General features: G+C 40.3%; 1 protein-coding gene across 2 annotated transcripts in view; it reads right to left on the bottom strand.

The window, feature by feature from the left end:
• The window catches only part of ndst2a (N-deacetylase/N-sulfotransferase (heparan glucosaminyl) 2a), a 48,234-nt gene extending 21,267 nt beyond the window's left edge, over nt 1-26,967 (bottom strand). Inside the window, exons 1-2 of one of the 2 annotated variants that reach the window (XM_037124400.1) lie at nt 26,696-26,967; nt 7,213-7,271 (exon numbers count right to left, since the gene is read on the bottom strand). The gene's annotated coding sequence lies outside the window, so the exon portion shown is untranslated. The remainder of the gene's footprint in view (nt 1-7,212; nt 7,272-26,695) is intronic. The other variant, XM_037124401.1, reaches the window with a different exon arrangement.

Genomic DNA, 26,967 nt, shown 5'->3' with positions numbered 1-26,967 from the left:
AGAGGAGGTTAGAGAAACTATTTAATAACACATTTCTCTAACACATTTAATTGTTAGCAGTAAATGTCATGTAAGTGGTCAGATGAAACACACAGATTTCTTGTGTAACAATAAAGTTACAAGACATAGCAAGGGAGGTCTTGCATCTAATCATAGTTAGGTATTGAATTTAAGTTGGGAATGTTTAATTAAAAAAAAAAAAAATCAGAGCCTTCATGATTAATTCATCATCTGAAATTGAAATGCCTGCTACCAGGAGTAATGCTTGGAAGAGTAACACAAGAACATCGCTAAAAACAAGCTTTGAGAATACACAACAAGGAATGCCTGTTGTGAAAGGTACAATGTGATTTTGTGAAACTTATGTTGATAACCTGGGGGATGCATGTTCCCTCTAGCAGCAATTCAAAATCATGTGATAAAATGTAAACCAATGAAGGTCTCTCCGTCATCAAGCTAACAATCAACTTATTCCACGTTTTAATCATGAGCCACATTAAAATCATATATACTCCCATCCCAACTTAGAAAAGATTAGAACAGGAAAAGGTGTGTGAACAGTGAGCAAGAAAACAATGTGAGAGTGCAGCAGTGATGAGCAGGTCGAACCATAATCTGCGGGATCCACCGAGTGACCATCCAGTGAACACCCTTTCAGCTCAGCTGGCCAGGTGCTCAGAGCGCGTCAATTCTAGAAATTGTGGACTCTTTTTCTTGACAGTGCAGCTCAGGCTAAAACATTACTTAGTCGATGGACTCTGTACTATTTTGTATCTGTTCACCTTCAATGGGAGGAATGGGTTGTTCTTTGATGTGTGAGGAATAGAAAAAGGGAGGCAGAGTCCAGGTTCCAAGTTTAAAATTGTCCAAATGCTCAAACTATTTTCATTGCCATTCAACAATAAATACCACCATTTGGAACAATTCATTTATTTTTTTCGTTTAATCTACGGTATTTATTTGGCCATGGTTTCCTTCAACCCCAGCAGTGGGATCAGCGCCTCTGAGAGCACAGTGGTGCACAGAATAGAACAACCGTAATGGGGATACTCACTCAACCGAAGTGCTAATAATTTGAATATGCTTCCATCAGTGCCAAAACTATTTCAAGTGTAAATAATATATTTGGTGCCTGGACTATATTTTTTTTATTCATGTTAGAATAGCTGTCAAACATCTGAACATAAGTGTATTAAGTGGCACAGCTCTGACATTACCTCATGATCAATTTCAAATCCATACCCAAATCTGCAGGGCTACAGGGTGCCGCCTACGCTAGGCTATAACTTTCCATACTTGTTCAAACATAAAATAACATTTATTCCAAAGGGATGACCATGACTCACAAGCCAATCATGACAATAGAGGTACAATTATGCATGCTGGTTTCTAAAGCACCATTCACAGTGCGCTTTCAAGATGGGAATCATGCACCAATACCCTGCTTTGCTGTCTGTGTGAAAGTTAGAGGTGGCGAGGTGGGAAAAGCTCGTTCCACCTCTGATCTGCCACCGGAGGAAGTAACAGAGCCGCAGCAGAGGTAAGCTGGTGTCTGTGTGAATGGAAAGCCTAAACAGATCCTTCATCCATCCTGTCTTCATGTCTTATGAAGAAAGAAATACCTCACCCACCTCACACTGGAAAGTGTTTGTCATGCTGTCGGTCCATACAGCTCTTTGTCACATTTCTATCCGAAAAACAGTGTCTGTACCCCGGGAAGCAGAGCCTGGCGGCTCCTGCAGCTGAATGGCGGTGATTATGTGACGTGACCCAGAGCAAAATACTTGTCACCTGCCACTATTGTTGTTACTGTTTCTGGAAATTTCAATTGTAAAAGAATCACCACGAGTATCAGTCCTCCCTCCGATGCGAACTGTCAGTCCACTTTTGCTTCCGCAACGGCAGTGTGTTGTATTAAATGACACAATGGAGAGGCTTTACACTGGTGCGGCTTAGTTCAGTGTGAATAAAGAAAGGCGCCATAAAGACAAGTTGTGGCAATAATGCAGAATCTCTGTGTGAAAAGGGATTAAGTCTAACACTAAAGCCCTACTTGGCCCTGCTAAATAAAAGGGATAGCATGTGAGCAACACAGTGCAGCCAAGGGACATAATTGATACCAATAATGACATGCTATTACTGAGCTCTATTAATGATTTGAAAACTTTACTAACACGCTTTACTTTAAATGATGTACATTACCATCACCCTGGTCATCTGAGCACACATACATACAGGACATACAGTTGCAGTCAAAAAGTTTACATAGACTTGTAAAGAACATGTATATCGTGGCATTCTTGAGTTCCAATGATTTCTACAGCGCTCATTTTTCTGTGATGGAATGAGTGTAACACATACTACTTCTAAAAATCTGTCAAGTTTGGTTCAAATTTGAATTTATTATGGGTGGAACGGTTCATCAAAAAAATCCATCCCGTTCGGTACGCTTTTCACGGTTCGGGGCGCGTATGTACCGTTCGGTTCATAGGCACGCGCAACTTCTTTTTCTCATTTACTAACGAGGCGAAGCGTGTACACTCCAGCAGCAGAGCAGCAGGTGGCAGTACAGAGCTGAATGCTAACCACCTGTAAACAAGAAAACGCGAAGCAGTGTAGCAGATAGCAAAAGAGTATCTTTGGGTCAGCTGTGGAGACGTTTGTGGGCGTGGGGAGTGGAAAAGAGTCAGAGCTAGACGATGTGCCAGCAGCACTGTATAGGTCTGTTGTATGGGACCACTTTGCATTTAGAGTGACCTACGATGACAGCGGTATGAAAGTTGTTGACAAAATAGCGACAGTGTGCAAGCACAGTAACACGACTAACATGTCAGCTCATCTTTGGAGAATCACCCTGGTGAGACAACTGGCAGCGCAAGTTGGAAAGAGAGAGAGTAGACAGGACAACTTCTGCTCCACGCAGCTTTTAAACAGCCTTACAGTGACGAGTCAGACGGGGCAACATGTATAACGAAAGGAATGGGGTGAGTGGGGTGAGATATGCAGCCTTTTGCCGTGGAGGAGGGTGCAGGATTTGTTTATATGATTAAAACACTCGAGCCACGATATAAAATAAAAACCCCTCCCGCAAACCCCTCAGCAACACAGTAATTCCTGCCCTTTATGAGGAGACCTGACGAGGAGTTGTTAAAGAGCTTTCTGACACAGCCTATGTAGTGCTTACTAGTGACAGATGGACCTCCAGGGCTACTGAAAGTTTCCTGACTGTGACTGCCCATTACATTACATTAGTGACAGTGAATAACTATTTGTTCTTACCATTTGTTAATGATACCTTTCTTTGCCAAATAAATGAAAAGCATATTGGAACTCTTGCAGTGCCAGAATCTACCTACTTTTAACCCGACTGTCACAATGATGTATCAAATGTCAGACTGCCTCATTCTTTAAGTTTTAACCTGACAGTACAAGACTTAATTGATTTTCCTAACGATCAGCGTATACCAAACTGAACTGAAAACCGTGACCACAAAACTGTGATATGAACCAAACCGTGGATTTTGTGAACCGTTCCACCCCTAGAATTTATTATAGGTCTCTGTAAATGTGACCAAATCTGCATGGTCAATAATAAACCAATTTTGGTGATGACGTTATGCAAGTCAAATGGTCTTTGTAGCATGACCTTTTAAGTTCCCCTGAGTGATTCTGACTGATAACAGCTGGTGACTTTTCTGTGCCCATTTTAATAGGATGTGTTCAATACACATTAGACTCAGCCACAAACACTACAATGGGAAAGTCTAAGGAGCTCAGCATTGATCTGAAAGAGCACATTATTGATTTGAACAAGTCAGGAAAGTCACTTGAAGCCATTTCAAAGCAGATACAGATCCCAAGATTAAATGTACAACTGCAATTACAAAGTGCATGGTACAGTTAGAAAACACCTGCTGCTGAGAGAAAACTGGTCAGGATGATCACAGTCGAGTGTGTTTTACATCAACATGAGCTGAGAGGCTGCAGTGTTAGAAAGAAGCTGACAGGGTCCAGACAGGGCAGCTTAAAGCTCCACTAATGTTTGCTGCTGATCACAGGGACAAAGAAAAACCTTCTGGAGGAAAAATCTGTGGTCAGATGAAGCAAAAATGTTGTTTGACCACAATGAGCAGCAATACATTTGGAGGTGACTTCACAAAGTCCTGACTTGAACCCTGTTGAGAACATTTGGACTGCTGAAGAAACAAGTTCATGCAAGGAAGCCCTCAAATTTAGCTGACCTTCACTGATTCTGTTAAAAATTCTGGACAAAAATTCAGCCAGAGGCCTGCCATAAGCTTGTGGATAGCTACTAAAAGTGCCTAATTGAGATGAAAAGTGGCCAAGGACCTTTCACTGGTGTCTAGGGATGTCACGATTCTCCAAATCCTCGATTCGATTACATTTTCGATTCTGAGGTCGCTGTTCGATTCAATTCTTGTTGAGTTGCTATGCCATTTTTAGACAACTTTTATGCAATATAATATCTGACCTTTGTTCGCAATGTACCACAGTACATTGTCAAACATTTATTTACAGCATAATGTAATGATAACTTTAATCTTCAGTCAACTGGAAACTTGAACCTGCCATCTAGTTTCTGCAGAGCTTGCAAACTGTGGCTTATTTGTCGACAACACGAACGTTGTCAACATAGCTCACTGGAAATCCAAAATTCTTCCACACGGGTGACTTCAGTGAAAGAGGAGGGGGTTCAAGTGCTGTTGATGAGTCTCCTGCATCTGCAGTTGCCATTGTTGTAAGAGTGGTGCTGTCGTTTGACTGGCTGTAGCTAATAGCTACTGGCATAGCTAGTAGCTAAGTTAGAGGAGGTTGACTCACAGCACTTCAACACGTTTTTTTCCACTTGACGATTCCATTTTTTAATTTTTTAAGTTTGAAATTGTGACCTAATTTTGGTTGATTTTGATTTAAAATCGAAATCGTGACATCCTTACTGGTGTCCTTAATCAGCTGAAGTGCAATATGAAACACCACCATAAATTGAGATAATGTATACATAACTCATTATGTATGTTCTGACCCGCTGAGTTGGTCAGATCTAAGCTCCAAAGAATCTACAATATGGTACCTCACCATATGTAAAGCTGCTGTGACATTTGACCAACCAAAATCCAAGTGTAGGTTTGTGCTAAATTTAACAAAAATCCCTCAATGCATTCTTGGAATATTTTTCTCACAATTTTTCTTCACTGCTCAGACTTCCACTTGCTAAAACGAACAGGTACAAACACTCCTTTGTTCCTTCTGTGCCGTGTCTCTTTTAAACGCCAGGAGGAAAAGGTAGTTTACCCAGTAAGATGGAATATCCTTTTCTTTGGTAATTTTCTTTAACAGAGTTGATTCAGTATTTTATATACATTATTAGGTTTGTCCATAATGTGATTTATTACGTTATGTTTATGTGTGTATTTGTTGCTTTTTGTATTTTGTGTGCTCCCATTGCTGTGAAACAAATTGCCCAACTGGGGACAAATAAAAGTATTGATTGACTGATTGATTTATGCCAAGTCTGAAGAAACTCTCTCAAGGCGTTCTTGATAGACTGCTTTCACCGTACAAAATGTCACACTGACCTGGACCTTCAAAATTCAATTAGTGTATCCTTGGTTCCAAGTAGACCTATGTACCAAATTTGAAGAAATTCCCTTAAAGCATTTTAAGATGTTGCATTCATGAAATGTTGCAGTGACCTTTGAAATTGAGCCACCAAAATCTAATGAGTTAATTCTTGAGGCTTGGTGTGGGTTTGTGCCAAATTTGATAAAAATCAGTTTATGAGGCAGAAGGCTGCTGTGACCTTTGACACCCAAAATTGAATGAGTTCATCCTTGAGTCAGAGTGGACCACAACTGTAGCTACCATGCAGTTCACCTGGAGTTCACTCTGCTATTTTATTTTCTTAATTCTGCCAACCAGATATCCTGCTGTTTTTCTTCCTTTTTTTCTGTTTTGAATTCAACTGTCTATTGAAGTATGTTATCAACTTTTGTTGGCCGAGAACCCAACCCAAAGTCTGAGTTGCTGGTGCATTAGTCAAACAATGGATAACTATGTCTCTAGGCAATACGCACCAAAATAACCCCAAACCATCAATACGTGGAAAACTACATTTGAGTAACAAGCAGGCCAACTGAAATTTGCTTTACATAGATATCAATTAATGCAGAGCTATTACAATAGACTGTTTTTATTTTGTCCAAACACAGCATCTAAAAACTACCAAGAACATCTAGTAGTAAACTGGAATAAACACTCAGCCTACACATTCATAGTATATGTGCTTAATAAAATGTCTGACAGACACACAGATTTGTTGAGGATGAGGAAGATGAGAGGCAGGAACAGAAAATAAAAGAATAGCGGCACACAGAGTACAGTTGATCGTGGGACATGTAACTGCTATGAAATGGCTCCAAGTGACTTTCCTCAAACTTGACTGACTTTTTCAAATCAATAATGTGCTCTTTCAGATCAGTGCTGAGCTAGTTAGACTTTCCCATTATAGTGTTTGTAGCAGAGTCTAATAGGTGTAACAGACAAGCCTATTAAAATGGACCCAAACAAGTCTTAAGCTGTTATCAATCATAATCACTCAGAAGAATTTAGGGGGCCATGCTACAAAGAACATTTGATTCACACACCTTTCTATTATCAACCAAAAGTGAATGTTCAAGTAGCTGTATTTTTGAGCCAGCAGATTTGGTCATAAATTTCAGAAAACTTAAAATAAATTCATTGGAACCAAACTTCATGAATGTTTTGAATTTACAAAGTAGTATGAGTTCCTCTCATTCCATCACAGAACAATGAGAGCTGAAGAAATAATTGGAGCTCAAGAATACCACGATATGTTACATATTCTGTGTGTATGTAAACTTTTGACCACTACTGTATCAGTCATGGCGACGCGAAAAAAGTGGTTTGTCTTTTTGTTTACGTGAATATTTTATGACGCCTCATTTTAAGTGCGGAAAGTGAGAATGACAAAATCCTCTCAACGCACCAGAAAGCAACAAATCACAAACAACCAAGTTGTCTATTATTTAAGACACTTCAGCCATATAAATTCAATTATTTTCAATAATAAAAGTGGTAATGAAGTTTCTAATCCACACAAATATAACTAGCCAACACAGAGGTGTCATAAGAAGTTACCACAGCTCATTAAATTCATTAAAGTTTACTGACTTGCTTGGACTGGCTTTGCCTCCACTGTTAGATCTTCAACTCAACATTGCTGTGAGTATCTGAAAAGGTAAGAAGACAAAGGGGTTAGGGTTTGAGTTACAATGGAGTACAAGGGCTTTATAAAAACAACTGGTCGAACAGAATGTATGGTCATTTTAATGGTATTTGTAGCCTACACATCATTGTCAATAAGGAGATATGATCTGGTGTTAATTGTTAAAAACAAGTTTAAAACATAAAGAAAAAGTTCTGTATTTCAATGAAGGCGCATACTCTCCATACACTAATGCTGGAGAAAGATAAACATGTTAATCTAAAAAATACATTTATTTTCCACTTTACAATTTTGTGAATTAGTTTAACTAGTGGAGTGCCTGTAGGAAGCTTGTATTCCATAGAGAAGTGGGTGGATAAGTAGCCATTTCATGGATGTCCAAATGAAGCTGTATTTGAAGATGGGACATCAGGGATATAATTGGCTGTTTTAGACTACTTTTGATTTTACCATTATATTTCACCTTAAAAACTATTTGCCTTGCCTTGTTTGGTGTCATTATCTTTAGCACAACCTGACATGTGTGACTGTACAGTTATTTTTTCCTTTTAACATACTGTATTAACACAATGGACCTAAAATTATAAACATAAAATCCAAGTAGGAAAAAGTTATATTTTTTTACTGTGAAAACCACAAATATGTTTAACGAAACATTTTTATCACTTATAATGCAAATACAAATTGTTGTTTGCTAAATTTATGCATCAGTTTCTGAAATTGACAAAGTTATAAATGACTATTTACATTTAAATACAGGCAATGCTTCAGGCTCAGGCATGAAGATTTGCACTGCCTGCTCAACATTCAGCAGCCTCCTCATTGTTTTGACACACAACACAAAAAAATGACTCCACAACACACTGAACACACTACACTAAACACTACATTACATACTAACCATACATCCAAACACGCTAAATGTCATAAATCTCTCAACTCGCAAAAATCACTATCGCTGTGCCTATCACCATCACTGCTGCTGTCACTCTTCCGCCTCCATCCCTCCCACAACTTCCCCTGTTCCTCAGCAACCATATCACGTGGTTTGCCATATAATTTTGTGATTGGTTGGTGTGGTGCCTTTTTCCACCAATAGGAACGTGTTTTCTTGCTTACAAACACTTGGGCTTGCAGACACTTTCGTGACAAAAGCCAGTTTTTACCGTTTCTTCCTGCACCAAACGCACAGCAAACATGATGGCAATGTTCGCGTAAAAGCGTGGCGGATACTTTTTATCGCAAGTCCCGTTTTGGACATGCCGGCGCATCCGTCGAGTCAAGAGGTGGGGCGTGTGGGTGTGCTAGCAGCTAGCTACACATGAACATCCACAGATTCTGATTCCAGTTTGTTGTCCTTGTGTATCCAGTTCTCCACGGACCCGAACGGACTGCTTGTCTCTTAAGGTGTGATGGAGATGAGCTCTGCCGTGATTGGCTCTGGTGTGCATGTGGCTATGGTTGACAACGCTAGCGGAATTTGTAAAGCATTTATGAAATAATTTATTAACCGTATCATTGTAGTCCAAACAATTCCGATGCTGGGATAATGTAAATACACAACTGACACAACATATATTAGAGATCTTGTTTTTTATTTCAACATTTTAATGCAGACATTTTACATTTCATTTAATTGAAGACATTTCATTTTATTATACCTTTAATTGTTCCCTGACACCCTTTGACTGACGAGCTGCTGGTTGGTCCAACTCGAAGTTAAAACTATATTCAGATAAAAAGCAAACAAGCTGAAGGCCACTATCAAAGCAACCTGGACTTCCATAACACCTCAGCAGTGCCACAGGCTGATCGCCTCCATGCCACACTACAGTGATGCAGTAATTTGTGCAAAGGGAGCCCTGACCAAGTAAATAAATTAACACACTTTTCAGAGGAACATTTCTGTGTTATAAATTGTTTTTTTGATTGGTCTTTATAATATTCTTACATTTTGAGACACTGGATTTTCATGAACTGTAACCTGTAATCATCAGAATAAAAAAAAACAAAAACCTTGAAATATTTCACTTTATGCTAATGAATCTAGAATATTTCCATTATATTAAGTTACAGAAGGAAAGAGCTTTTCCATGACATATTTTTTTAAGATGCACCTATATATCTCATCTGGCCCAAGCCTGAATGTGTGGGCCTGCTGCCACTGTGACTCTACCCTGGAAAAAGAGACATGGATGGATATGGGTGGATGGGTGGATGGATTGATTACAGTCAGAAACTGAGGATCAGTATAACCCAAAACACTATATTCAATGTGAGCTGCCTGCCTAGTGACTGCTAAAATTCAACTTTATAATTTGACAAAATTATGTTAATTGAAGGCCCACTTATTAGCCTTTTTGTGAGATTTTAACTATATATTTCACATTATTCCTATAATCAGTTGTGAATAAAACATAAGTCAAGTGATGACAACTAAGCAGATAATGAAACTTAAGCCACATGACAACAGGATGTGCCATCTGCTGAGTCAGACTTTGAATTCTCTAACAAAAAAAAAAAAAAAAGCTGATAGGTGGAGTTCAGATTTTAATTTTTTGTCAACATACTGTTTCGGGTCATGTAGGAATTTTCATAGTCAATGATTTATGCAGTGTGCAGACCTTGATGGTAGGAACTAAGGCTTTGTGTGTGTAGGTGGCATTATTTGCATGTCCTGTGATTTGCAGTATATACATCTTCATGGGAGATCAAAAAGCTGGTATTAGTGTTTCTATAGTCCCAACTCCAATAAAGTGACATGTTTACTGTTCGACAGCAGTTATATTCCCGCAGTTAAATTCTTATTCATGTATCAATAATTTAAGCTTATCTACTTGAATCAGGACCATCAGTATTTGGATTTGGTAGTGTGAGAAAAACAAGGTGCACAAAATTCAGAAGGGTAAGTTTAATGTAACATCTGTTAAACTTATAACATGAAAGTAAGGTCAATAACTTAACTTAGACTACACATTTTTCAGTTTTACTCAAACAAGGGCAATGCAAAAATGAGTACACCCCACAACAAATCTATTAAATCTAGTACTTTGTATTGCCTCCATGATTTTTAATGACAACACCAAGTCTTCTAGGCATGGAATGAACAAGTTGGAAACATTTTGCTACATCAGTCTTTTTCCATTCTTCAAGAATTAAATCTTTTAGAGACTGGATGCTGGCTGGAGTGTGATGCTCAACTTGTCTCTTCAGAATTCCCCATAGGTGTTCAGTTGGGTTCAGATCAGCAGACATACTTGGCCACTGAATCACTTTTACCCTGTTCTTCTTCAGAAATCAGTGGCCTTAAGGCAGGAACACACTGGCCCAACCGTTGGACGTCTGAAGCGTTTGGGGCGACTCGGATGAGTACGGGAACAAATATGTTCGGTGTGTTCAGCTGCGTTGGAGGCTTTCGGAGCCGTGTGGACGTTGTCTGCTCCGATTCAACATGGAGGAGGTTGGCTGTCAGCCGTTTGAGCCCCTGGATTCTCTGATTGGCGGTGTGCTAGCGAATTAGCACGGTGTGTGGGAGGGGCGGAATACTGTGTGCACATTGGTTTTCTACGCACTCCGTTCTGTCATTCCCTGTTTTCATGTTTTGGAGTACTGGCACGAGACTAGATGTTATTATGTTCGTTCAGCATGGGCCCTGGCAAACTCTCGGTGGGCTTTTTTGTGCCTGGGCTTTAGGAGAGGCTTCCGTTGGGGATGGCACCCATGCATGCCATTCCTCTGTAGTGTACGCTGTATTGTGTCACGGGAAATAGTCACCCCAGTTTGGCTTTCTACGTCCTTGGCTAACTGCAGCGAACTTGCATGCCGATTTTCTTCGACCCTTCTCATCAAAAGACGCTCCTGTCGAGGTGTTAACTTCCGTGGACGACCTGGACGTCTCTGTGAGATGGTTGCAGTTCCATCTTTTTTAAGTTTTTGTACCACTTTTGCTACAGTATTCTGACTGATATGTAAAGCTTTGCTGATCTTCTTGTAGCCTTCATCTTTGCAGTGTAAAGAAATTATTTTCTTTTTCAGGTCTTGAGACATTTCTCTTCCATGTGGTGCAATTGCTAACAACATAAAATGGGAAGGGGTTTTCTACACCCTTTTATACTCAACTGTCTGCTGGACACCTGTGTAATGAATAATTAGACTCATCTGTGGTTGATTATTGTTAAATTAGACATTTGTAGTCTAAAATTTATCCTTGCTCCAGAGACTTTGAGTGGGGTGTAGTCATTTTTACATCACCCCAATTTGAGTAAATCTGAAAATTTTGTTCTCCAAGTTATATTATTAACCGTACTTTCATGTTATAAGTTACACAGACGTCATATAAAACTTGGTGTTGTCAACATTTTGGAAATTCTTTTTGTGTGCATTGAGATATTGTTTAAAATAATACTTTTCAAAAGGGGTGTACCTATTTATGCTGAGCACTGTATCTACCAGATGGGACACAGTATCAGCACAATATTTGAGGACTCTGACTGAGACTGGGGACATCCCTTTTGTTCCCAGACTTGATTGAATCCTGCGGCCATTAGTTTTTCCATCATTTGTTTTCATCTTTATACTGCAGTCATGTCAAATTTGTAGTTTTGCTAATTTATAAGCACCTCTGAGTTTTGGGACTTCAAAGCAAAAAACCCCCAACCTTACATTGTTTTCTGTCCCTGGGTGTCTTCTCACTTTGATGTTTCAGTTTGACTAAAGACAGTCAATCTTGCAGTTCATCAACCTGCAGGGAAGCACATCCCCTCAGCTGTTCTGCTCTAGTTCATCGCTGATTAACACTCATCTCCACACTGCAGGCTCCTCATTAGCAAACCACTTCACTTCAGCCTCTGCCAGCCACATGGTGCTCAGAACCATTTGCTCCTCAATCCCGCTTTGTAGATATGGGTCTCTACCAGCAGTGCTCTGTGTAGTGGTGGTTGAGGAAAAGGAACTCTGTTGCATAATAAATGGTGATTTTCGAACTAATGATTTGAGTGAGGACAGAGTAATGTGTCGTCAAAAGTAAACTTCATGCTCAGGCCAGCATGTTGCTTCACAAGTTCAGAATGAATTTGGTCCATGTGAAATGTTCTTTGTTTAGAGATTTCTGTACACCCATGTATAGAGCTTATCTGTGGTGTAGTTACAGGAGAAGCATTAGAAGGAGGTGGATTGTGGGTTACACTGATATAATGACATTGCTGCTTCAGGGTCCAGTGTTTCCCACACATTCATTTTTATTTATCAACATGGGCTGCCACATATTGATTTTCTATTTTTGGATCTGCTCAGCCAGTTCTCACTCACTCAAGACAGCAGGCCATGGTATACACTCCGATAGTGGATGGCGGTGTGGTTTTTAGTCTGCTGGTAAAACCAACAAAGAAGAGGAGGAGGACTATTTAACACAGTTGGCTTGATCATAACTTCCTCTGCAAAGAAGATGGCTGGCCTCATGGTGGAGATCAAGCCCCCACAAAGAGCACCAGGCCTTGAAGCCAGTTTTTGTCATGGCCAAGCCATGTCATTACATCGTCATGTGATGAATGGGGACTTTTTCCTAAAAGCTAACATTGTGAAAAAAAAGCCTCACAACCCAAGAAATGACTTGTTTTTTGGGCAATTCAGTCCAATACGATTTGGAGAGTCTAGAAGAGCCACCAGATTACATTTTGATCCAGTTTGATTGACTAGTGTCAGTGCTCTGTACCGTGCTCAAGCATGGTACATTTTCTCTGCCCTGGCATGGTTGGAAGAGGTGTGCTTTGGCGTGGTATGGTTGGTCATGCATGAGCACAAGCACTGGTGTGCAATGTCGACATTAATTGTTATCGTGCATTTTACTCGGCTTTATATTATCAAGTAATCCAGGAATGTGAGAGGGCAGTCGATGACAAAATAAGCCATAAAAAAGGCAGTAAAGTGCAACCAAATGTTAATCTTTTTTTTACTGTTCTCTATTTTTTTTGTCCACGTCAAGTTGCTATGCCATTTTCCCATTACATTCATTACATTATTCCGTAATGTGGTGATTTATTATACTTAATATACACACACACACACACACACACACACACACACACACACACACACACACACACACACACAGTGAAGTTCTATGAAGGTATTATTAGTGCAAAAGGTTTGAGCACCTGTAACAGTGGAATTTGTAGTTGTGTACAGTGATTGTGTATGTGTGTCAGTAAATGTGTGGTCACATACTCTGAGTTGTGTACTTGTAGATTTTTTTTCTCTTCACAAATACAACACAACACTTACACATTCACAAATTCTTAATTACAGGTGCACAAATCCTACTTTACAAGTCACAGATTAAAAAACTGACATGCTCACATTTTTGCTCCAATTGTTGTAGTATATTTGGTGCAAAACATATTTGTGCACCTGTAACAGACAATATGAACTTGTGGAGAAAATTAGAATATGTGCAAATCTGAATGTGAACTTGTGCAATAAATGTTCATGTAAAATAATTTCTCACGAAAACACGTGTTCTTTTAAAACACGAACACAAATCGGTTAGTACAAGTGCGCAAATCTTCCCCACGAGATATCTGAGGCACACACAGACAGATTTCTTGCTTTTATAGCGAGAAAGATGGGTGCTGATCTGAGATCGTCTGAGATCGACTCAGAGGAGAGGGGCTTTTGTCCCACAGCCAATCAGGCACATGCTAAACTAACAGCAGCAGAGATGGCATCTCCTGCTAGCTAGCAGGCTAATGATTGTTCAGCGGTGGGTCTCGCTTGCACCATTTTGTAAAAGTGGTCAGCTGGCAAACTTCGAGCAAACATGACAATTTTTGTTTCTGTACTTTAGCTCCTGTCCTAGCAATGAACAGTTATTGCAGTGACTCCCTACTGCAGTCAAGCCAGCCATGGTCCGCGTTAGCTTGGTCAAGTCAGCCGCACATTGTTTTCTATTGTGCGAATCTACTAACATTTACGGTAATCGTAATGAAACGCCTCTGAAGAGCTGCTGGTAACGACTGTGGGTCGTTACCATCAACTCTGTGCTAGTTTGGTGCTCTGTCTAAAAATGGCTACTGTCTCTCTGTGTCTGTCTGTCTGTGTATGTGTGCCTCAAATATCTCTGCAGATCAGGATCGGACTGATTAGAGAGATTTGAGAGACCTTAGAGAGAGAGACCTTCCACTCTTACTGATGGCATCAGGGCCTTCCCTTGATGCACTGTCTGCCCTCATTTCTGTGACTGCTGAGCCCTCCATGTCAGTGCCTGAGCCTTATCCATGGCAATACACCAGACCCACAACTTCCACCAGCTGCACCAGCCTCAGCCCCAGAGAAGACAACCCCTCAACCCTTGTCTGCCCAGGAGCTTGTCCCAAGCTGTGAGGCCACAGCAACATCAACCCCTGATCCTCCTCCAGAACCCCACCACTGCGGGCCCTATGTGGAATCAAGTGTCAGCGGCAATGCTCTGCTAAATTTTCAGACGACCACCGATGAAAGATATGGCGGGATTTCTGGGACCTTACATACAAAGAAAAGAGAGCCTTTGTAATTCATTGTGTCAACCAGGTCCCAAGGACAAAGGTCTGTGCAAACCCAAGTAGGTGAAGCAGGTCTTTCATCTCTAGGCTGAAAGATGCAGGTGGAACCCGCAGCAAGTATGGAAACTCTTCTTCCTTTCTGAACTAGAATATCATCCAGCAAATGATAGCATTGTTCTGTCTATGATGGGCAAATAATTATCATCAGCCCGAGCCGCACCTGCTGACCAGAGAGGGATACATGGGCCTGAAAACGAGCTCAACCTGGCACCCTTGTATGCTCGTATCGAGTCTTTCAATCCAACCATCAGCCACTACAGGAGGGAACATACATCCTGCCGCTGGTATCCCCACAGTGACATCAGCATCAAGCTGATGTTAGCTGACTACTTGGAGAAAGGCCACCAGTGCCCCCATGACACCTATCAAAAAGCGGCAGGGTCTAAGAACATCAGTTTTGCCAAACTCAGAGAGGAGGAGTGTGAAAGCTGTTTGCTGCAGGACCAGCACACAAAGGAAAAACACCCAGGAAACCCAGGAAAACTGTCTGCACTCTGACAAGTGGAAAAAACATAAGGCTGGAGCTGAAACCAGGCTACACTGCCATGCCAATGCAGATCGTGATTGACCCGTTAGTCCATCAGTCAGAAGTGTAGACCTGCAGAAAGTTATAATGCTTCCTAGAATGCCTGGTGTGAAATCTGCGCTCTACACCAGGCATATCTGTGTTTACCACGAGACATTTGCATCAGTGGGAGAAAAAAACAACATCGAGAAAAACATCTCTGTTGCCTGGCAGGAAGCAGTTGCAGGGCGGAGTGCAAAGCAGATCACATCTGCATATGTGGTGGCACTAGAAAAAGAGAGGGACTGCTAACATGTCATCTACTGGGTTGACAACTGCAGTGCCCAAAACAAGAACTGGTGCCTTCTTTCCCCTCTTGTGTCCTTGGTCAACTCCAATCTAGTATCAACTGAAGATCTAACCCTAAAATTCTTTGAGCCTGGTCACACTTTCATGGGTGCCGACAGTGTGCATCATGGCGTTGAACAAGAGATGAGACGCAGACCAGGAGGAGTGGTGTACGATTTAGAGGATTTTGTGTCAGTTGTCAAAAACTCAAATTCTAAGAAGATGGAAGTCTTGGAAAACAAGGCCTTCAGGGACTGGGTGAATGGCCATTCCATGGCAAAGCTGAAGAAAATGCCCAGACTGTCGAAACTGAAAATTATCCAACTGCGATGTGGGTCAAGTTCCATATTGGTCAAGACATCTCATCAGGCAGAGGAGTTCATGGAGGTTTACTTCCTGCAAAAGAAGTTCAACGCCTGCATGCCCTCTACCTTGAGATGTGAGGACCTGGATGTTGAGGAGGTCAAGAAGAAGGGGGTTTTCAGGGGATTTGCAAAATCTTGTTCCCCTGATGCCATCTACCCAGAGCTTTTATTCTGGAGGTAATTAACTGTGTGAAATGACTATGAGGATGAAGAATAGGGATGGGAACAATCAGGCCTCATGCCCTCCTGAAGACGCACACAACTCTGATCTTTAAACACACACACACAGACACATACACACTCACACACACACACACACACACACTAGGGCTGTCACTTTTTGAAAAAATCAAGTTCGAACAAATTTGAAATGACGCAATTTATTTTAATGAATTCAAATAAATTCCCCCCCCCAGTGAAGCTGAGTGTGCCGAGTAGTAGTCCGTCAGACGAGGTTGTACTCCTCTGCTAACGTTAGCTTACGTGGTTGTAAGCTAGCAGGTGAGTCCACAGATTTGTTGTCGTTGTGGAGTAAGACAGCTGCTTTGTACAAAGTCGACAAACAGCTTTGTTAGTTACTTTTCCATCTACAGTGTAGAACAGTAAATACTTCCATACACAACATCTCAGATGCTTTGGTGTCACGATTGTCCACGCAGGACGGCTTTGCTTGCTAGTGTCCTCCATTTTCATAGCAAACAACATAATACTACTAGCTGAGTTGACAGGTCAAGAGTTAACAGGGCGTGCAATAGGTCAAGCTAAATTAAGGGCGCCCTCTGCTGGATTACAAGGCAAATTACTTCGAGCGGTGTGTTACACTTATAGACCATACATTTTGATTTCGAACAGGTCATTACAATTGAATACAAACTTTTCCCTCCACTTTTGAACGAATATTCAAATTTCGAATAAAATGTGACAGCCCTAACACACACACATGCACTTAAAACATTAATGAAATAAATAGCAACAATTAAACTTTGCTGTCAGACTCCTTTACTTTAAATTGCAAATAAAATGACCAAATCTTACATAATTTGAGTGGGAGAACTGTGTTTTATCATCATCTGCATTTGGTTCTACGTTTCCATTCTATCCTGGAAGATGTATTAGTACAGTGTTTATTGATAATTTTCAAAAAGACCTACACACATCAAAGTTCATTCCTGTATATATGATAATAATGCAAATACTGCAAGTATAATACCCCCAGAAATATTAATTCCTACTATATTTTCAGCAGACTGACTTTCAACATTAAGATGCTACGATGAGATGATTCTGAAATATCTCTACTGTTCTAGGCTACTGGTTATCCAAATAAACAAGCCAATAAGTCTAAATTAGTGACTCATATCCAAACAGAAGACATGTTTTATATGCATTAAAACATCAAAACACTCTCATTGTTAATACTGACATCTGTAATAAAGAGTGTGTTAATCAATCATGTGATTGCTGTGTGGTACTAGTATGAGTTTGAATTTAATTGAAATACAGAAAAAACTTACTGATCTATCATTTTCATATGATGTTGATAAATGTAAAACCATTTTATCACAGTGAGTCCAACAGAGTCAATATTGCTTAAATTTTAAGTGAAAGTTATCATTGTTATCATAATATTGTGCTGTAAAATAGAAGTTAAGTCTTAGGTCTTTTGCCTTGGTATGACCGATTGTCATTTTGTGTGCAATGCTAATGCAGAATACAGTAACTTCTGAAAAGGGGTCAAAGGTCAAATTTGAGTTAATTTTTTTTGTAGACAATGTTATACCTATAACTCAATTGTCAGGACATTAAGATCATTTTAAGTCAGTTTCACACTCTGGAGAGTTAAGGTATTTTGCCTTAGTAGGGCCGTGTTATATCAAAGTTATATCTGCTAAGGCAGCTCAGGAGGGACAGCTGGCTAAAGTTCACCCGGGCGAAGAAAGTGTTCACACTTGCACAAACAGAACTCCTGAAGCCCTATGAGGCACCAGGAGCAGTACATCTCAGGAGCAGTTAGGGTTTCAGTGTCTTGGTCAAGGGCTCCACAGCCTGGCCCAGGAGGGAACTGACACCTCTCCAGCAACCAGTCCAAGCTCAAGGGGGTTGAGGACCAGCAACCCTCTAGTCCCAAAGCAAAGTCCCAACAGAGTGAACTACTGCCCCCCCAATTTGTGCTACACAACGACTATCAAATAAGCACATCACTAGTTGAATTAATTTACATTCATTCTTCGAGACATTGAAAAATAAATCCCTTTAAAAAGGTGGCATTTAAATGTAACACCTTCCCACAGCAAGTCCCTGTAAGCAGGCCTGTTCACTTAAGGAGCACAGGGTAGGGGAGCGGGAATGAGCAAAGTTTCCTGCACAAACTATTCATTACAGCCTGTTTGTCATGTCTTAACATGTTCTAACACAACTTCCCACATCACCCTCCAGGTACACACTTTCCACAGAAACCCCCGATAATGCCCTGAAAACCACTGTTGCATCTTACATGCTACTGTTAACCAACTACAGAGTTCAGATTCTCTAAGCTTACTTGTAACACTTTATATCTATCAGAAATCCCTCAGATGAGTAGTACCAAAGTGCTTTGCACATTTAGCTACCATAAGGTCTTGGTGTTACTACACCTGAAAATAATCTTGTTGAAAACAGAAACATACATTTAACACCAAGGCTGGATTGCACCACTAAGGTTTAACTTTTAAACCTGATAAGATTATGGTTTAGTTTGAAATTCTGTTGCACCAACCTTTAAAACTATCTTTAAATTAAGAAATATTCAATTTGAACCTCTCTTTAAATTTGTTTTTTCCCTCCCTCTAAACCAAGATTAAACCCAGTAAATTGGATGCCTTGCGATGCAGATGTGAAAAATTGAGGATCTGCCTTACAACAATTACTAATCACATTAGCCATTTTAACCTTAAGCAAATGTCTGTAGCCATAAATAACTTTTTCAGCAAGCCCAGCTTTGCTGCACATACCTGTCTGAATTAGAGGTCAGAGTCAATAAATGCCTCATGTTAAAGCTGCCATGTGAAAACAATATTACTGTAGATTACTAGAAATGTGAAAGGCACTGGAGTTGAATCAACATTATGGTTTTATTATGTTTATGTAGGGCTGGGCGATATGACCAAAACTGTTATCACAATGTTTTATATATTGATACATGTTGATAGTTGTCACGATAAAGAGTATATTTTAACAATAACAATAATGTTGAATTATCAAGCTGAATATCCAACATGCTAGTTAATGTCAAGGACTGTGGTGGAGGATGACGGTAAAATATTTCCTTTCTCTAACACTGGATTTATTTATGCCAACAGTTTTACATGAAATTGGATTTTTTGTGAATATAAGCGGAATAAGATGGATGGATGGATGGATGTTTCTGATACACTTCAACTCACCGCAACAGTCAGTCATAGGTGACATTTTTGTCATTTTGTAACTAATTCATGGCTGCTTCGGAGCGGCACACAGACCCACCATTTGTCACCGTGTGCGTGTGTGTGCGCCAGTGGACGAGCCTCTGAGGGCGTGAACCACACTGCTCCATGTTCAAAAACAGTTGTTTTTTTTCACTCACTAATACAGCCCTGAATTAGTAGTACTGAAGTCATTATAAGTAATGCAAACAAAAGAGACCGACTGAAACGATGGTATGTGATGGAAAGGTGGAAATATTTTTTCACATTCCATATTTAGACTATGGCGGGCCGCCACAGTCTCATCAATGTATGGGAAACACTGGTACAACAAATTGCTTGTTTCAAACATGTCTCAAACATTAGAGGTAGTATACTGAACAGAACATTGATAAAAGAAAAGAAAAAGTTAAATGTTAAGAGTGATTATGCAGCTGTATCCTGTGAATATTCTTGAGCTTGCAGGTAGCAGTTCAGTTCAGCTCCATTAGCCTCCTGTTCTGTAAGACCTGATGTGGCTCGGACGTGCAACCAGACCACATCTTTGGTGGTCGCAAAGTGCTTGACATCTCTGAGACCCTCCTCCACCTTGACCCTCCACTCTGCGTAGAGCTGAGGTACTGATGTTTGGGAAAAAACTGTCGTCCAGGCAGAGTGTACTTAAAATCCATGTCAGACTTTAGCTTCTTGAAGCCCTGTTTTTCAACTGTGCTTACAGGCATAATATATTTAGCAAAAACAGTATTTAACAAAATGTGCTGTTATGTCTTTGTATCGCTTCAGTTTCTTCTCATATGGGGTAATGGCTGAAAAAGCAGTGCCGACTGTTGGTTGTCCAGCTGAAGTTGACTAGAAGAAGCAGTGGGGCTGGTCTGTTGGCTACTTGCAGGAAGGCTGATGCTAGCATGATAGTGTAAACTAATGCGTTTTGAGTACTGTTTGGGACAGTACCTTTTGAGATGATTGCAGAGGCTGGTCGCAAACACATTTTGAACCTAATGTTGGTCAGGTACCCAAGAGGTATGACCTTACATCCTTGTTCTGTACTGCCTATTTTTCAATTCACACAGATGCCAGAAGAGCAAAACAGAGACAGAGCAAAACTATGCCCCATCTGTAACCTTCACGCAGACGCTGGGGTGGGGTATCGGCGCATGATTTCCACACTGAAAGGGCAGTGTGAAAGGGCCTAGAGATGCAGCTGGTTAATAGGGCATTTCCACATGTGCTCATTTGGCCTGACTCAGCACATCAGCACAGCACAACTTGGATTTATAACTCCATTGCTAGAGGGATGTGATCCCTTACCACTTGTGATGAGTAGAAGACATTCAAAAGCAGGTTGGTCAATGACTGACTAGTGGTGAAAGTTAAGTTTTCCACCTCCTTTATACTTGACAGCACACACATAGACTATATTTATAATTCATTTAAATTTGGGTAACATCTCCCACATTGATTTACTGTGTTTAGGAGTGTCAGACACTGAGTCAATAGGAGGACTCTGGACACTTTGTTTCTCTCTTTTGTATTTAACTAGTGCAGTGCCCGAAGGAAATATGTATTCCTATAGAAAAGTGGGAGGTTAAGAAGCTTTTTCATGGATGGCCAAATGAGGCTGTGTTTGAAGGTGGGATTTCAGGGATATTTAGGTTTGTTGTGAAATCCGATATTCCAGGGTATAATTGACCGTTTTTGACGATTTTTGATTTTGTCATTATATTTCACCTTAAAAACAATTTATTCGGTGTCATTATTTTCAGCATAACCTGACATGTGTGACTGTACAGTTACTTTATTTTGACGTACTCTATTAACACAATGGACCTAAAATCACAAAAAAAAAAACATAAAATCTGAGTAGAAAAAGTTGAATTTTTTTACTGTGAAAACCACAAATATGCCAAAAAAAACATTTTTTATTACTTATAATGCAAATACAAATTGTTGTTTGCTAAATATGTGCATACATTTTAAAAATTTACAAACTTATATGTAACTATTAACATTTAAATGCAGGCAATGCTCAGGTCTGCCTGAGCTCCTTCCAGCTGAATGAAGAGCTGCACTGCACGTCTGGGAGAGTGACGGGAGCAGCTAGCTCAGACGGAGTCAATATGTAACTTATCATTTTCTGTGCACATGCAGCTTACATGATTCAATTATTTCATAACTAAAGCTGCTCCACAGCTGGTATTATCCCTCACAACTGGTAAAAATTGGGCATACGGAATAATTGGGGAGCTTGTGGTAATAAAGTAACTATCAGAAAAGTAACTGTATGAAAGAAGTATAGAAAGTAAGTACACAGAGGAGGCTCCTCTCCTGTGTGTGGGCGTGGTTCCAGCACCTCTAACTGACACGCCCCCAGCGTTTCACAGCAGAGAGAAGTGCTTGTTTTTCAATGATTTTGAGACTAATTTTATATACTTAGAGATTTTTTTTTTAATCTTTCAAATTTGGCTCAGTGGTCAGTGACACATGTTTCTGTGGTGTGACAAACTCAGAACACAAATTTATTTCTGCTTTACACGGACTTCAAGGTATGTCGTGGAAGTGAGCTCTGCAGTGACTGGCTACGTGGCTACGGTGTGCAGTGATTGGCTCTGGTGGACAATGCTTGCAGAATTTGTAAAGCATTTATGAAATAATTTATCAACGGTATCATTGCAGTCCAAAAAAAAAAAATCTGACGTGGCACACCCTTAACCAAGCAGCAGCCATGTTGAAACTCTCAGGTCAGTCTGATCCTGATCTGTAGAAATATTTGAGGAACACACAGACAGACAGAGATTCCTTGCTTTTATAAAGAGATGTCCCATGAGCATGACAAATAATGTGCAATAACCCATACTTAGTACTGCAGTATTATTTATTACCCTGTATATAGATGTACACTTGTTATATTTGTATTCTATTTCTAATATTCTTGCTTATAAATAGCTTTTCTTTTTCTGACTTTTGAATGAGAGCAGCTGCAATGCAAGCAATTTCCCTTCGGCAGGGTTCTCCCCAGACGGTGGAACAACGGCGCTGCGCCGCTATACTCATTTTCAATGTTAGCTGCTTTAGAGCGGGTGTCCGTATGGTTCTGGGGGAGGAGTAACACCCCCCCCACACACAATGACGGTGCGCCACTAAAAATTTATGGAGCGAACACTGCCTCAGGGATTATTAAAGTATTTCTGATTCAGATTCTGATTTAACCATTGTTAACACATACAATAAAAAGGCTACTGCCAAAATTGTTGTCTCTAACACAACAATTTTGGCCTCCAAACTGACTACAACTGACACCTGGTCTAAATCATACCCGGAATTCAATAGCTTTACAAAAATGGTAGATTTATTGCTGGCCTATTTGGTTCGAATTTAGTGTTTCAGTTGTTTCTTTTTTAACTTTAAAGAAACTAGCCTGCTACACGTCCAATTGCCTACAATACAGCACTTACATACATCAATGTGTTAGGCAAGCTTATGTGCAAAACATGTAATCACAGATGGATTTGAATCCGTTTGTTTTTCTGTGCTCAGTTCGGGTTTCCATGGATGGCAACATCAGTCTATCAAGAGCAGACAGACTTTGTACAGGAGCAAGATATCTCAATAACTATTGACCAGACCATAAACCAGAAGAATGTAGTCAAAGTAATGTTCTCCAGAATATGAACCCCCTGAACAGATTATCTTTTCTTTAATATTAGGCCTGTTCAAAGATGCAGGTGAGACAACAAGACAATAAATCTGCAACAAATGTGAGGAATAGTATCCTGTATCCTGTTCATGTTGTATAACATCTCCAAATATTTGGTATTGACATTCATTTCCATGTTAAACGACTCTGTAGTAGCTACGGGGGTTTATCTGCTCCAGCTTGGCACCACAGAGATGAGAAAGAAGTGAGATGTTTGCCTTCTAAGCTACTTCCATGATCAGCTCCAGAAAAAAAGATGTGGGTTATTCAGAATGTTATAGATTAAGTCTGTCAGGTAAATGGTCTGCTGCTTTCTTCTGTTCTGTTTCAAGTGCATTTGTGATGAGAAATGTGACACACAAGAAAGGTTTCTATTTCTAGCCGGCTTGGCTTTCTATGAAAAGCTTGCATGGCTTTAGAAATGTACACCCCTTATAAAGACAGTTAGCCAAAGCCTGGCAGCTTCTGACCGAACTTCAACCCTGGTTGCAAAGGTTAAAGAAACAATCTTAACTAGAAATCAGCTCAGTTTGAACAACAGAATGAACACAATTCACATCTTGTTTGGCAAGAAACAGCAACAATGCAGAGATTAATCAAAAATAAGGTGAACACTTACAGCTGTGGTAAATTTTTATCACATTAAGAGACTGTGTTATGCTATGCTCACACAACCAAAATCTAAGTCTAAGAAATTAAGGGAAAACACTAATCTAGACTTTGTTTGCCATCTAACGTGGCTGAGAAAGTGTAAAAGTTTCAGATGCGGCGAGGGGTGAAATTTCTCTAATGTGCTTGTGGAGGTAGTATCAGAGGCGAAACATACCTGTGTGAATGGATAAGCTTTCACACAAGCATTCACTGTGTTCACAGTGTGATAACTAAACAGATCCTTCACTCAACAAAATACAATAAAATGTCCCACAAAGCAATGTTACAAGACCAAACAACAGTAACATAGTAATTGGCAGTGTCCTTGGCAACTTAAATACGGAAAGAAATACCGCAGTTGTACATCCGCAGTCATGTCATCCTGTCTGTCATAGCGACTCTTCGTCACAATTCAGTTTGTAAAACTGGTGCTGCTTGGCTCTGTGTGAACAAACAACGGTGGAGAATTGGCAAACTGCCGCTGTGGCAATAATACAGTGTCTCTGTGTGAAAAGGGCTACTGTGTCTTCGGGGGGTGTGGTCGAACATCAAAACAGACTGGCAGATCACACAGACATGACACACAAGAAAACCGAATTACTGCGTTAGTCTGACTATGATTGGATTTTTAAGATGCATGTATACACCTTAGTCTGACTAAAATTGGACCGGATCGGATTTCTCATAGTTGGATTAATACACCTAGATTATTCGATTGATAGTCGCATTACTCTTGCATGTTTTCGCTCTATCAGATCGGATTGGATTTTTGCGTTTAGCGCAGGCTCAAGATTTTTTTTACCAGGGCCGTAAACCGGAAGTAGAAGGACGGCGACGGCGGCTTTCCTCCAAAATAACTGCAAGCAAGAGCGCAATTGTGCATCTAGTTTCTGCAATTATCATGTACACCATATATGAAATGAAGAAAGATGTAGCTTTGTCTCGCTCTTCAAACGCCATCTTTCTCGAATGCCGAGGCAGCTGGTGACGTAAAGAGGTCAGCCGGAGATGGCTCTCTATTACCACTAGTTGAAATGGGTACAGCGCCACCTAGTGTACCGGGCTATGACATGCTTCGGCCAGTAATTCGATTTTCTCAATGGCATGTATACTCGGACAATTGCAGTTGTCTGATTGAGTAGCATAGTCGAACTATAGCTGTAATCTGACTAAGTTGTGCATGTAAACACACTCACAGTCACAAACTCTGAGGCGCAAGCGAGGCCCAGGCGGAGCAGTCTTCATTTTAGGCTCTCCAACTTGGTGTACTTCTCCATCTGATAAGTGAATTATCTGTCCGATAGCGATATATCATTAAAGAAATACTGTCACAATTTTAAGCCTTTTCAGCACCCTTCAAACCTTGAAAACACAACATTAAAATGTGAGCATTTTCAAGGATTTCAAGCACCCATCGGACCATGACTGCAAAGAAGCTGGCCAAGGATACAGGGTCAACTTTAGGAATTTAACATTTTTAATACTCGTAGGAGGGCGTCTAAATACAAACTTCAAGGATTGAGGTTCCAAACTAGGACTGCATGATATGGAAAGTCTTATTGCCATTATTTTGACAGATATTGGGATTACAATATTATTCACAATTAGCAGGAACACTTTCACACAAAAAAGGGAAATGAAAAACTATTAAAATCCTGATTATGTGAAATTTATTAGGGTCTCTAACAAACATTATTTTTTTACCCTGGTGAACAACATTTGTAGGCTTGGGCTTCCTTGCAGAGCTGCAGTACCTTATTATAATGATGTTTGTCACACATTTCATACATTATCAGAATATTGCAGCTTCTGCAATTTAGATGCTGCATTTAGCCATATTTCATTCTTGACTACATTATGAATCATTTTGCAGCACTATTTTAACAGCCAGAACTATGACATCATTAACTGCTCATAATTGTGATATTCACGGAAGGATCAGTGCATCAGTCATAAAACTGCAACTTAGCTCCTAACACTTTAACTTCAAGCCTCTTCGGTTGTTTCACAATAGTTCACAGTGATCCACATACACATATCAATAGTTGGCTTCATTCATTACTCAGATTTCGCACTAATGGCACCACAGAGCAGTGAACCGAGGACAAACTTGTAATTTGCTTTGTGTTGATGATCAGCATTGATTTAACTAGGCATCCAGAGGAGGAAAATTATCTAAGCAGGACCATGGCCGCTCCAAAACAGCTCCAAATCTGAGTTAACGTCAAATACCAAACAATAACACAGATTTTACCATTACATTGATGCTGTGCACCACAATGATAAAATAAAAATAGTTGCGCATAGAGAGAGCACATGCACATCCTTGTTATCATTCAAAAGTGTAATTAAATAAGGAAGAGGAAGACCTGAAAAGCAGCAAGAAATGATGAGGAGAAACTTTATTTTAAAAGCCAGCAGTCCTTCGTAGATTCCAGCTAGCATGCGCGCAGCTAGCTAGCTAGCTCTATAAGCAACAGTCTCACCAGACTCGCGCTAATGTTAGCATGGCTAACGTCAGCCTTCAGTGGCTCGGGGTGATACTGAAACCTGCACTTATGAACAGTCCTGTTACCTGAGCACTCTCTTCTTCGTGTTTCAATCTCCCTATAAAGCTGGCATACCCATGTGTTTTCCAGCCAGTAAGAAAGGCTCCCAGTGTCAACCCCAGCCCCGTAACCACTGGGATAACTGGAACCTAGAATAACGTTACGGCTAGCTGCTGCTGCTGCGGCTATGGCATCTACTCACAGAACTCCGAAGATAAAACGGGCTTCAACTTCGAGACAGTGTCACAAAATATGAAAGCTCTAAGTGTCCTGAGACTTACCAGCGTTCGCTCTCAATAAATAATACTCCGACAAGAGAACGGGAAGATGAAAAGCTTCAGGGTAGAGAGTTAAAAGTGAACTTCTGCACGTCGCTGCTTATTCCGCCATCTTGGATCTACAGGAACTCTGGACTCAACCAAACTATAACCGGGGAGGGTTTAAAATTTAACCCCCCAAATTATTTATCTAATGTTTGTTTTCACAGACCAAGGTCCAAATGACGACACTGTTTTCGCTGTTATCCTGGAAAGACTACAGGAATATCAGTAGT

The sequence above is a fragment of the Acanthopagrus latus genome, chromosome 15, assembly GCF_904848185.1.
Source record: "Acanthopagrus latus isolate v.2019 chromosome 15, fAcaLat1.1, whole genome shotgun sequence".
In the NCBI taxonomy this organism is placed as follows: Eukaryota; Metazoa; Chordata; class Actinopteri; order Spariformes; family Sparidae; genus Acanthopagrus; species Acanthopagrus latus.
This window is presented reverse-complemented; position numbering and strand designations above follow the sequence as displayed.